At 37.5% G+C, this 10,579-nt stretch overlaps 1 pseudogene across 1 annotated transcript; it reads left to right on the top strand.

Moving 5' to 3' along the window:
• The first annotated feature begins 1,738 nt into the window (after positions 1-1,738).
• On the top strand, positions 1,739-3,369 carry LOC109221984 (annotated as a pseudogene). Its single transcript, XR_002067338.1, has one exon. The product of XR_002067338.1 is annotated as a protein argonaute 4-like (transcript).
• Positions 3,370-10,579: the final 7,210 nt, after the last annotated feature.

The following is a 10,579-nucleotide window of genomic DNA, read 5'->3' as shown; positions in this document are numbered from 1 at the left end:
TTTACCTAAAAAATAAAATAAAACTAAAACCCAACTTAATCTTAACCCAAATTATACCTAGAAAATTAAATTAATTTACCCTAATAATTATTACAACTAATTAAATACCAAATTAAAGGAAAACCACAAAATTCAAATCTAAAAATTGAATAATGCAAAACAAATTATTTTTTGTGATTTTTCCATTTTTGTAAAGCAACTAAATTACTAATTGATTTATAATGCAAAATGCAAATGCAACATATTTTTTTTTTGTATTTTTCATGAATTAAATAAAATAAACATGCACAGACAAATGCAAACAATAACAAAATGCTACGAAAATCCACGAAATTGCAAACAAATGGAAAAAAATTATTTTGTTTTGCATTTGTGGGAGTAATTCATATAGGGCAAAAATCACGTGCTCACAGCTGCCCCTCTTTGCTCGGAAACACGAAGAGTTTCCGTGCAAAGATAAAGTGAGCGGATACGAGCGAATTTTGCCTGTTTGAATACTCCGTGGGAAGCATTCTTGAAAGATTTGACCGCACCCTGCTTCCGAGGTTGCCTACATATCCTTGGCTATAAAGGAATCATGTCAGTGTAGTTCGGGAATTTTCGGTAGCTGGGACTACCATGAAGCTGTGATTTCACTGTTGTTGTTGCTGCTGCCTCCTTACTAAACTCCTTATTACACCATGAAAAAATAAAAAGAAACTAGACTAAACTATGATCTATGCATTACAACAATCCTATCTATATCCTCAAACTTGATCTTGTGGTTCCTGTTGCCTTGTTGACTCGTATTCTCCAGGTGAAGTTCCTTTGTTGCCGACTTGAATTGTAATCTGAGATGCTTTTTTCCTTCTCTCCAGGTGGGCGCCCTGATTACTGAACTTGAACCATCTTCCTTTGAACATTGCTGCTTTCCCTTCATTCTCTAGGTGGGCTCCTGATTACCGACGCTTGATTTGCTTTGTTCTCCGGGTAGGCTCCTGACCGACGCTTGATTTGCTTTGTTCTCCAGGTGGGCTCCTGATTGCTGACGCTTGATTTGCTTTGTTCTCCAGGTGGGCTCTTGATTACCGACGCTTGATTTACTTTGTTCTCCAGGTGGGCTCCTAATTATCAACACTTGATCTGCTTTGTTCTCCAGGTGGGCTCTTGATTACCAACACTTGATCTGCTTTATTCTCCAGGTGGACTCCTGATTACCAACACTTGATCTGCTTTGTTCTCCAGGTGGACTCCTGATTACCAACACTTGATCTGCTTTGTTCTCCAGGTGGGCTCCTGATTGCCAAAACTTCAACTGTATTCCCTTGCTCTCCAGGTGGCGCCTGATTGCCAAAACTTCAACTGTATTCCCTTGCTCTCCAGGTGGGCGCCTAATTGCCAAAACTTCAACTGTATTCCCTTGCTCTCCAGGTGGGCGCCTGATTGCCAAAACTTCAACTGTATTTCAAAATCACTTATTCAAACTCGAATAGACTAAATGAGTATTCTAGATTTCAAATACCAATTCTAAGTTTTAGAAAAAGAAATATTCACATACACTTCAAAGGTAAATCAATGCATGTTTTTGCCCCTTTTAAGTAGACTAAACCGTTTCCCTTTCTCATAACATGGCATCATACTAATTATTATCTAAGAAAACAATCAAACTACCTCTTGCATAAACATAGCACTATGTTATAGCATTCAAGTGAATTGTATCCCAATACAACATATACTTTTTTTCTCTTTTGTTGTACATTAGGGTTTCAGCTCTTGACTGGTTCTTCATCCGCCTCATTTGTGGATTGTGGTAATGGCTGAAGAAGACAATAGTGGAGTAACAGAGGCTCTGCCTCCTCCTCCCCCTATTCCACCTGATTTCTCTCCAGCAAAAGCGGAACCAGAGCCGGTGAAGAAAAAGGTTTTACGTGTTCCCATGGCTAGGCGTGGCCTTGGAAGCAAGGGACAAAAGATTCCGATCCTTACCAATCACTTTAAAGTGAACGTGTCTAATGTTGACTGACACTTCTTTCATTACAGCGTCGCCCTATTTTATGAGGATGGTCGACCTGTCGAGGGAAAAGGAATTGGCAGAAAAGTTCTTGATAGAGTGCATGAAACATATGATACAGAATTGGCTGGGAAGGATTTTGCATACGATGGGGAGAAAAGCTTGTTCACCATTGGTTCACTACCTAGAAATAAATTAGAGTTCACAGTTGTCCTAGAGGACGTCATATCTAATCGGAACAATGGGAACAATGGCAACTCTAGCCCTGGCAGACATGGAAGTCCAATGAAAATGATAGGAAAAGATTAAGGCGGCCGTACCAATCAAAATCTTATAAGGTGGAGATTAGCTTTGCTGCCAAGATTCCGATGCAGGCAATTGCGAATGCTTTGCGAGGTCAAGAGTCTGAGAACTCTCAAGAAGCATTGAGAGTTTTGGATATAATTTTAAGGCAACATGCGGCCAAACAGGGTTGTCTGATTGTTCGACAGTCCTTTAGTTTCCATAATGACCCAAAGAATTTTGCGGAAGTTGGAGGTGGTGTTCTTGGCTGTCGAGGGTTCCATTCAAGTTTTCGAACCACTCAGTCTGGATTGTCTTTGAACATTGATGTGTCTACCACGATGATAATCCAGCCTGGACCTGTTGTTGACTTTTTGATTGCGAACCAAAATGCAAACGATCCCTTTTCACTTGATTGGGCGAAGGCAAAACGTACCTTGAAGAATCTAAGGGTGAAGACTGCTCCCGCTAATCAAGAGTTCAAAATAACTGGATTGAGTGAAAAATCGTGTCGCGAGCAGACGTTTACTCTAAAGCAGAGGAGCAAAAATGAGGATGGTGAAGTGCAAACATCGGAAGTGATAGTTTATGATTACTTTGTTAATCATCGTAACATAGACTTGCGATATTCCGCTGATTTACCGTGCATCAATGTTGGAAAGCCCAAGCGTCCCACCTATTTCCCTGTCGAGCTCTGCTCGTTGGTCTCATTGCAAAGGTACACAAAAGCCTTGGCCACCTTTCAGGGGTCCTCCTTGGTGGAGAAGTCTAGGCAAAAGCCTCAAGAGAGAATGCAAATTTTGAGCAATGCTCTACAAATCAACAATTATGATGCTGAGCCTCTGCTTCGTGCTAGCGGCGTCTCAATCAGTAGCAACTTCACCCAGGTTGAAGGGCGTGGTCTGCCTGCCCCTAAGTTGAAGGCAGGAAATGGAGATGACCTTCTCTCACGAAATGGCAGGTGGAATTTTAATAATAAGAGATTCTTTGATCCAGCAAAGGTAGAGCGTTGGGCTGTTGTCAACTTTTCTGCACGCTGTGACATACGTGGCCTAGTCAGAGATTTGACAAGAATTGGAGAGATAAAAAACACCTGAAAAGCTAAAACGGCTGGAATTCTTTAGAAAGTTCTGAAATTCTTGCATTCCATTGTTGAAGAACTATCAAAATTCTGCTCATTTGGAGTTCTGATTTCTCTTGTGTTAGTTAAAATTCTCCAAAATTTCATAGTTATATTCTGATTTGAGAAATGGTTTGAGCATGGCTTGAGGATTAAGTTCTGGTTTACTACTCTTCTACTGTTCGATTGGCTGTTTTTGGGCTTAGTGTTGCTGGGTGTTTTCATGTTGTTGGGTTCTTGTTCTGCTGCTGTCTACTGCTTCCTCACTTCTTTTTCCTTTCAATTTCCAGGTACATGCTCTTGAAACTTGTATAATGTGATGCTCAAGTCGAAGAATGAAATGGAAATAGAATTTTGAAGCATAGCATTAAGTGTCTTGTTCATAACTTAGCCTTACTTTCTTTGTTCTTCTTTGTCTCTGAAATGTTGTTCCTGCTTTCTTGGAAATTATCAGATTTATAGACTAGTTTAATTTTCCCTTCATCATGTTTACTCTTGGCTGTTTAGCCTTAAGCCTGCTTTGTAATATTGGGTGAACTATGGACTTTAGCCCTTAAATGAGTTTGAATTCGTGTGAAGGGGTCCTTAAGGCTATAGTTGCAGAAGTTTCATGTCAATTTGTTATGTATTTTGGACTTTGTTTAGTTTTGGCTGAAATCAGTGGTTTTCTAGTGTGGAATTTATGATTAAGCTTGTTGAAAATGACAGTTTGTTGGTTTGCTTATATAGAATAGGCTCTATTAGTACGAGATTCATTTGAGGTTTGAATTCTCATATCTTTATTTCAAGTTAGTTTAAGGCTTTGAAAGCAAAAGTTGCCTACTGCATAGTTATTAAAATCGGACCTTCAATTGCTCTTAAAATGCATGTCATATAAATTGAAAGCTTAGCTAATAATCAAAACTCAGAGTTAAATGCCAGTGTAATTTCATATGGTTTTTGTTTGATTGGTATTTGATTGATTTTGCATAAGTTTTGGTTCTGAAAATTGGGCCTAAAGCTGACCCAGTTATGGCAGTCAAAAATCAGAACTGGTTTGCATAAAATCCGCTCTTGGACGCCCCTTTCGTCGCCAAAAATTGGGCTCATTCTTGGGCCCAAACTTGAAAGCTCCTGCGAATGGGATTTGGACCACTTCGTTCTTGATTGGACTATTAGTTGTTTGTGCTGGCTCAAACCCCCTTGTTTAAATGATTTAACTTTTCTTTATGTAAGCCTTTTAGTTAGTTTGAGTGAAACCCTTAATTGTATTTAGCGTTTAATCGATTAGGTCCTTAAATTGGAGGTGTGCTATATTAGGCAAGACATAGTTTATGGCCCTCCAAAATTTAGTTAATTCCCTTTAAAATTGGAATTGAGGTGCGCCGTGCCAAATAAAATTTTAAAATGCATGGCCTCGGTTAATTGATTTTAATCCTTAGAAATCGAGGCGTGTTATTTAGTTGAATTTTCATGGCCCTCGCAAACTTGAAAGTGCGTGGTTGCTTTAGGCGCGCTATTTTAAAAATTACCTTCCTAAACTCGGGTGTGCATTTATGTGACCCAAATCCAAATCTCAACAATGTTAGATAAAATATGTCGAGGACCGTGGGTGCATTTATGTGATGTGGTTCAAGACGTGTTTTAATAACGTTGAAATCTTCCTAAAAAAATAATTAAATAAAAGCGGCTAATAAGTTAAAATTAAACCATAGGTTAAAACATGTATTAAAATCACATAATAGGCCAATTATAACAGTTGAGCAACCGTGCTAGAACTACGGAATGCGGGAATGCCTAACACCTTCTCCCGGGTTAACAGAATTCCTTACCCGGATTTTTGTGTTCTTGGACTGTAAAACAGAGTCAATTTTTTCCTCGATTCAGGATTGGAACCGGTGACTTGGGACACCATAAAATTATCCCAAGTGGCGACTCTGAATTTTTAATGATCCCAAATAGTGTCCCAAGTCACCAAGTCACCACTTTGGAAATTTTATGGTGTCCCAAGTCACCGGTTCAAATCCCGAATCGAGGAAAAGATTGACTCTGTTTTACAGTCCGCGAACACAGAAATCCGGGTAAGCAATTCTGTTAACCCGGGAGAAGGTGTTAGGCATTCCCGGATTCCGTGGTTCTAGCACGGTCGCTCAACTGTTATAATTGGCCTATTATCTGATTTTTAATACATGTTTTAGCCTATGGTCCAATTTTAACTTATTAGCCGCTTTTAATTATCTTTTAGGAAAATTGCAACGTCATTTAAAATACGTCTTGAACCACGTCACATAAATGCACCCGCGGTTTCCGATATATTTTATCTAACATTATTGAAATTTGGATATGGGTCACATAAATGCACACCCGAGTTTAGGAAAGTGATTTAAATTACGCGCCTAAAGCAACTACGCATTTTTAACTTTGCGAGGGCCATGAAAATTCGCTAATGGCACACCTCGAATTCTAGAGGATTAAAGTTAATTAAGCGAGGGCCATGCATTTTGAGATTTTATTTGGCATGGCACACCTCGATTCCAATTTTTAAAGGAAATTCAAACTAAACTTTGGAGGGCCATAAGCTATTTGTGTTACCTAATATAGCACACCTCCAATCTACTTTTAAAAGCCCAATTAATTAATTAAGAACGATTTAAGGGAATTATAATCAATCTAAACTAGAACCCGGACTTAGTCCATTTAAGCAAGCAGACTGCCAATAAACGAAATCTAGTCCACTTCAAAGCCCGGGCCTGAAGTCAAGCCCATTAGCTTATCCAAACTGCCGAAGCTGCCGAGTTGCTGATTTCACAAAGGTTTAAATTAGGCCCAAAAGGGAGCCCAACTCTGGAGACACCATATTCCCACAGCTGAGACTCGAGATCGAGTCCTCTCAATGGCAAAAGGAAATAAAAAAATTATTCAAATTCAGAATAGAAACGCCTTCAACCCATAACACCCCTTCCAACAATTTCCCACATTCAATCATATATCAATCAACCACATGAAACATGCGAATAATTTACCATTTAGCTTCCAGATTTTAACTGTTCCAACATGGAATGAATAGATAAACATTATGAATAAAAAAAACTCAAAATGAAGCAATCGGGTGAGCATGCTTGACTCAGTTTTTTTTAACTAGTTTTACAAGGTAATCCCAAGCTACTTAAAACCTTGTGATTGACAAGTGAAGATCCTACAGAATTAACCCAATAAACTACTAGGAATATGAACTATAACCTCAAAACTAAGATAATTTCCAAGCATCACACAAGTAAGTCAGCATGAATTTACAAACTATTACTCAACACTTTAACAGACTCAACTGGAAATCGACACTGAAGCAGAACCGGTCATCAGCAGAAATCAAATGAAAGTTAACAAATCCAAAGCAAATAAATTGAATCTTTCCTTACCATATGTTTAACAGTCCATTCACACACCATCTAATTCGAAATTACTCAGATCAAAGGGCTAAAACCCATAGTCCATCCAAAATTATAAACTCAGCTTAGAACTAAACAGAAAAGATCAAATATAACAAGAAGACCAAATTAATTATAAAATCTGATTTGATTTTCGGTAATGTAAACCACTACATTCACACAGCTTGCAACTCAATCACATAAACTCTTGTTCTTCCATTTCTCATGTCAGAGAGAGGGGAAATACCTGGTAACAATCAACAAAACAAAAGAGAAAAATGAGCTGGGAGCAAAGCAGAAGTAGCAGCAGTGGACCAGTAAGAAAACCAACAATGGAACAGTAAACCCAAGAACCAAAAGCTTCAAAACCAGATCTTCAAGTCCCAAAAATCAAGCCATTTTTCAACCAAGTGCAGAATCTAGACTTTCAGGGAATTCTATCTAGTGAAGATGATCAGAAATTCAACACTAAACAGAGCTTTTTTGAGCAATTTTCACAAAGAAAATACAGGGAAATCAGTGTTATCCAAGTATTCCAGTCGTTTCTATTTTTTCCAGAATTCTATCTCTTAATTCTCTAAAAAAAAATTCCTTTTTTTTGGACACAAATTCTCTATTAAGGAAAAATCTTTAGTCTGGATAGCAATACTCATTTAGTAATTTTAGAGATTGGAGAAAATTAAAAACGGCTGAAAAATACTGAAAGGGTTTGAATAATTAGAAAAATACAAAGACAAATCACAGAATTACTGTTACATTGAAGTTTTTTCTGCAATTCTTGGGGTTTTCAAGTTTGAAAGTAATCTCTGAGTCATTTTGGGCTCGAACTGGTGTTAAGAAGCTGGATTTGCTATTGTTGGACTGCTGAAGTGCATCTGCTTCTGCTGCTGATCTTCTCACCTTTTTCTTTTGCTCTAATTGCATCAGGTATTCTCTCGAAACTATGGTGGAAATTAAGCCTGATTAAATTTTTGGTGTAAAGATCTGTGAACCGAGCTGAAGTTTAAATGAAAAACACTAGTTCCTGTTGTAATTACTGCTCGATTATGCCATTTTATTGTTCATGCTTTTAGTCTAGTTTATTTTGGATATTTCTTTCCTGGATGTACATTTGATTTAAATGTTGGGTGGACTTTGTCTGAATATAGGTGGTTCAAGAATGTTTTAAACCTAGTATAATCTGTGTTAACTGAAGATTATGATTCCTAATTTAATTAGTTAAGGCTGGATGGTTTGGATGTATGTTTCATGGCTGTGGTTCGAATTACAAGTTTAGAACCTTCATGTTGTTAGTCTAGCAAGCATGGTTTGGGTTTATTTCCCACTGTTCATTTTAGATCTGTTCCTGTATAGCTTGAAATACAGTACAATGGTTTTTGAAATCTAGATTGACTCTGTTTTACAGTTCGCGAACACAGAAATCCGGGTAAGGAATTCTGTTAACCCGGGAGAAGGTGTTAGGCATTCCCGGATTTCGTGGTTCAAATAGCATGGTCGATCAACTATTATAATTGGCCTATTATCTAATTTTAATACATGTTTTAACCTATGGTTCACTTTTAACTTATTAGCCGCTTTTATTTAATTATTTTTTTAGGAAAATTTCAACGTTATTAAAACACGTCTTGAACCACGTCACATAAATGCACCCGCGGTCCTCGACATATTTTATCTAACATTGTTGAGATTTGGATTTGGGTCACATAAATGCACACCCGAGTTTAGGAAGGTAATTTTTAAAATAGCGCGCCTAAAGCAACCACGTACTTTCAAGTTTGCGAGGGCCATGGAAATTCAACTAAATGGCACGCCTCGATTTCTAAGGATTAAAATCAATTAAGCGAGGGCCATGCATTTTAAGATTTTATTTGGCACGGCGCACATCAATTCCAATTTAAAAGGGAATTAACTAACTTTTGGAGGGCCATAAACTATGTCTTGCCTAATATAGCACACCTCCAATCTAAGGACCTAGTCGATTAAACGCTAAATGCAATTAAGGGCCTCACTCAAACTAACTAAAAGGCTTACATAAAGAAAAGTTAAATCATTTAAACAAGGGGGTTTGAGCCAGCACAAACAACTAATGGTCCAATCAAGAACGAAATGGTCCAAATCCCATTCGTAGGAGCTTTCAAGTTTGGGCCCAAGAATGAGCCCAATTATTGGCGACGAAAGGGGCGTCTAAGAGCGGATTGTATACAAACCAGTTCTGATTTTTGAATGCCATAACTGGGCCAGCTTTAGGCCCAATTTTCAGAACCAAAACTTATGCAAAATCAAACAAAAACCATATAAAATTACACTGGCATTTAACTCTGAGTTTTTATTATTAGCTAAGCTTTAAATTTATATGACATGCATTTTAAGAGCAATTGAAGGTCCGGTTTTAATAATTATATAGTAGGCAACTTTAGCTTTCAAAGCCTCAAACTAACTTGAAATAAAGACATGAGAATTCAAACCTCAAATGAATCTCGTACTAATAGAGCCTATTCTATACAAGCAAACCAACAAACTGTCATTTTCAACTAGCTTAAACATAATTCCACACTAGAAAGCACCACTGATTTCAGCCAAAACTAAACAATGTCCAAAATACATAACAAATTGACATGAAACTTCTGCAACTATAGCCTTAAGGACCCCTTCACACGAATTCAAACTCATTTAAGGGCTAAAGTCCATAGTTCACCCAATATTACAAAGCAGGCTTAAGGTTAAACAGCCAAGAGTAAACATGATGAAGGGGAAATCAAACTAATCTATAAATCTGATGATTTCCAAGAAAGCTGGAACAACATTTCAGAGACAAAGAAGAACAAAGAAAGTAAGGCTAAGTTATGAACAAGACACTTAATGCTATGCTTCAAAATTCTATTTCCATTTCATTCTTCGACTTGAGCATCACATTATACAAGTTTCAAGAGCATGTACCTGGAAATTGAAAGGAAAAAGAAGTGAGGAAGCAGTAGACAGCAGCAGAACAAGAACCCAACAACATGAAAACACCCAGCAACACTAAGCCCAAAAACAGCCAATCGAACAGTAGAAGAGTAGTAAACCAGAACTTAATCCTCAAGCCATGCTCAAACCATTTCTCAAATCAGAATATAACTATGAAATTTTGGAGAATTTTAACTAACACAAGAGAAATAAGAACTCCAAATGAGCAGAATTTTGGTAGTTCTTCAACAATGGAATGCAAGAATTTCAGAACTTTTTAAAGAATTCCAGCCGTTTTAGCTTTTTAGGGTTTTTTTTATCTCTCCAATCTCTTTCTTGAATATCAAGTAATGGTGCCTTTATAGGCAAGTCATTAGGGATGCAGAAATGAACTATGTTTTGCACTTTTCACCTTTTGATATTTTCGTTTTAGCTCCCATGCCCTTAATTTAGTAATTGAACTTTCAAATTAACCCCTAACCCAGTTTCCTTAGGTTGTTACAAGTGATTCCCTTACCTACAATTCCTAATTTACCCCTCACACCCTTGTTTATTATCCCCAGGACCTCAAATGGGTCATGGGTCAAATGACCCAATGGTTAAACCAGGCCTGGGCTCAAAAAATCGATTCGAATTCCTTGGAATGAATTTTGAAACGAATTCAGAGCCCAAACGGCAAAATGAATCAAACCAAGATGAGCAAATTATGGCAAGCAGTAGGAAAACGACTAAATAATTTCACAAAACTTAAAACCTAAACTAAAGGACTAAATTATCATATAAACCTAGTTAAACTAAATGGCCAAACAAACAAAGTGAACTCAGAAATTAATTAAT

This window comes from Nicotiana attenuata, unplaced genomic scaffold, assembly GCF_001879085.1.
Source record: "Nicotiana attenuata strain UT unplaced genomic scaffold, NIATTr2, whole genome shotgun sequence".
Lineage (NCBI taxonomy): Eukaryota > Viridiplantae > Streptophyta > Magnoliopsida > Solanales > Solanaceae > Nicotiana > Nicotiana attenuata.
Note: the sequence above shows the minus strand (reverse complement) of the source record. Positions and strands in the feature narration are given on the sequence as shown.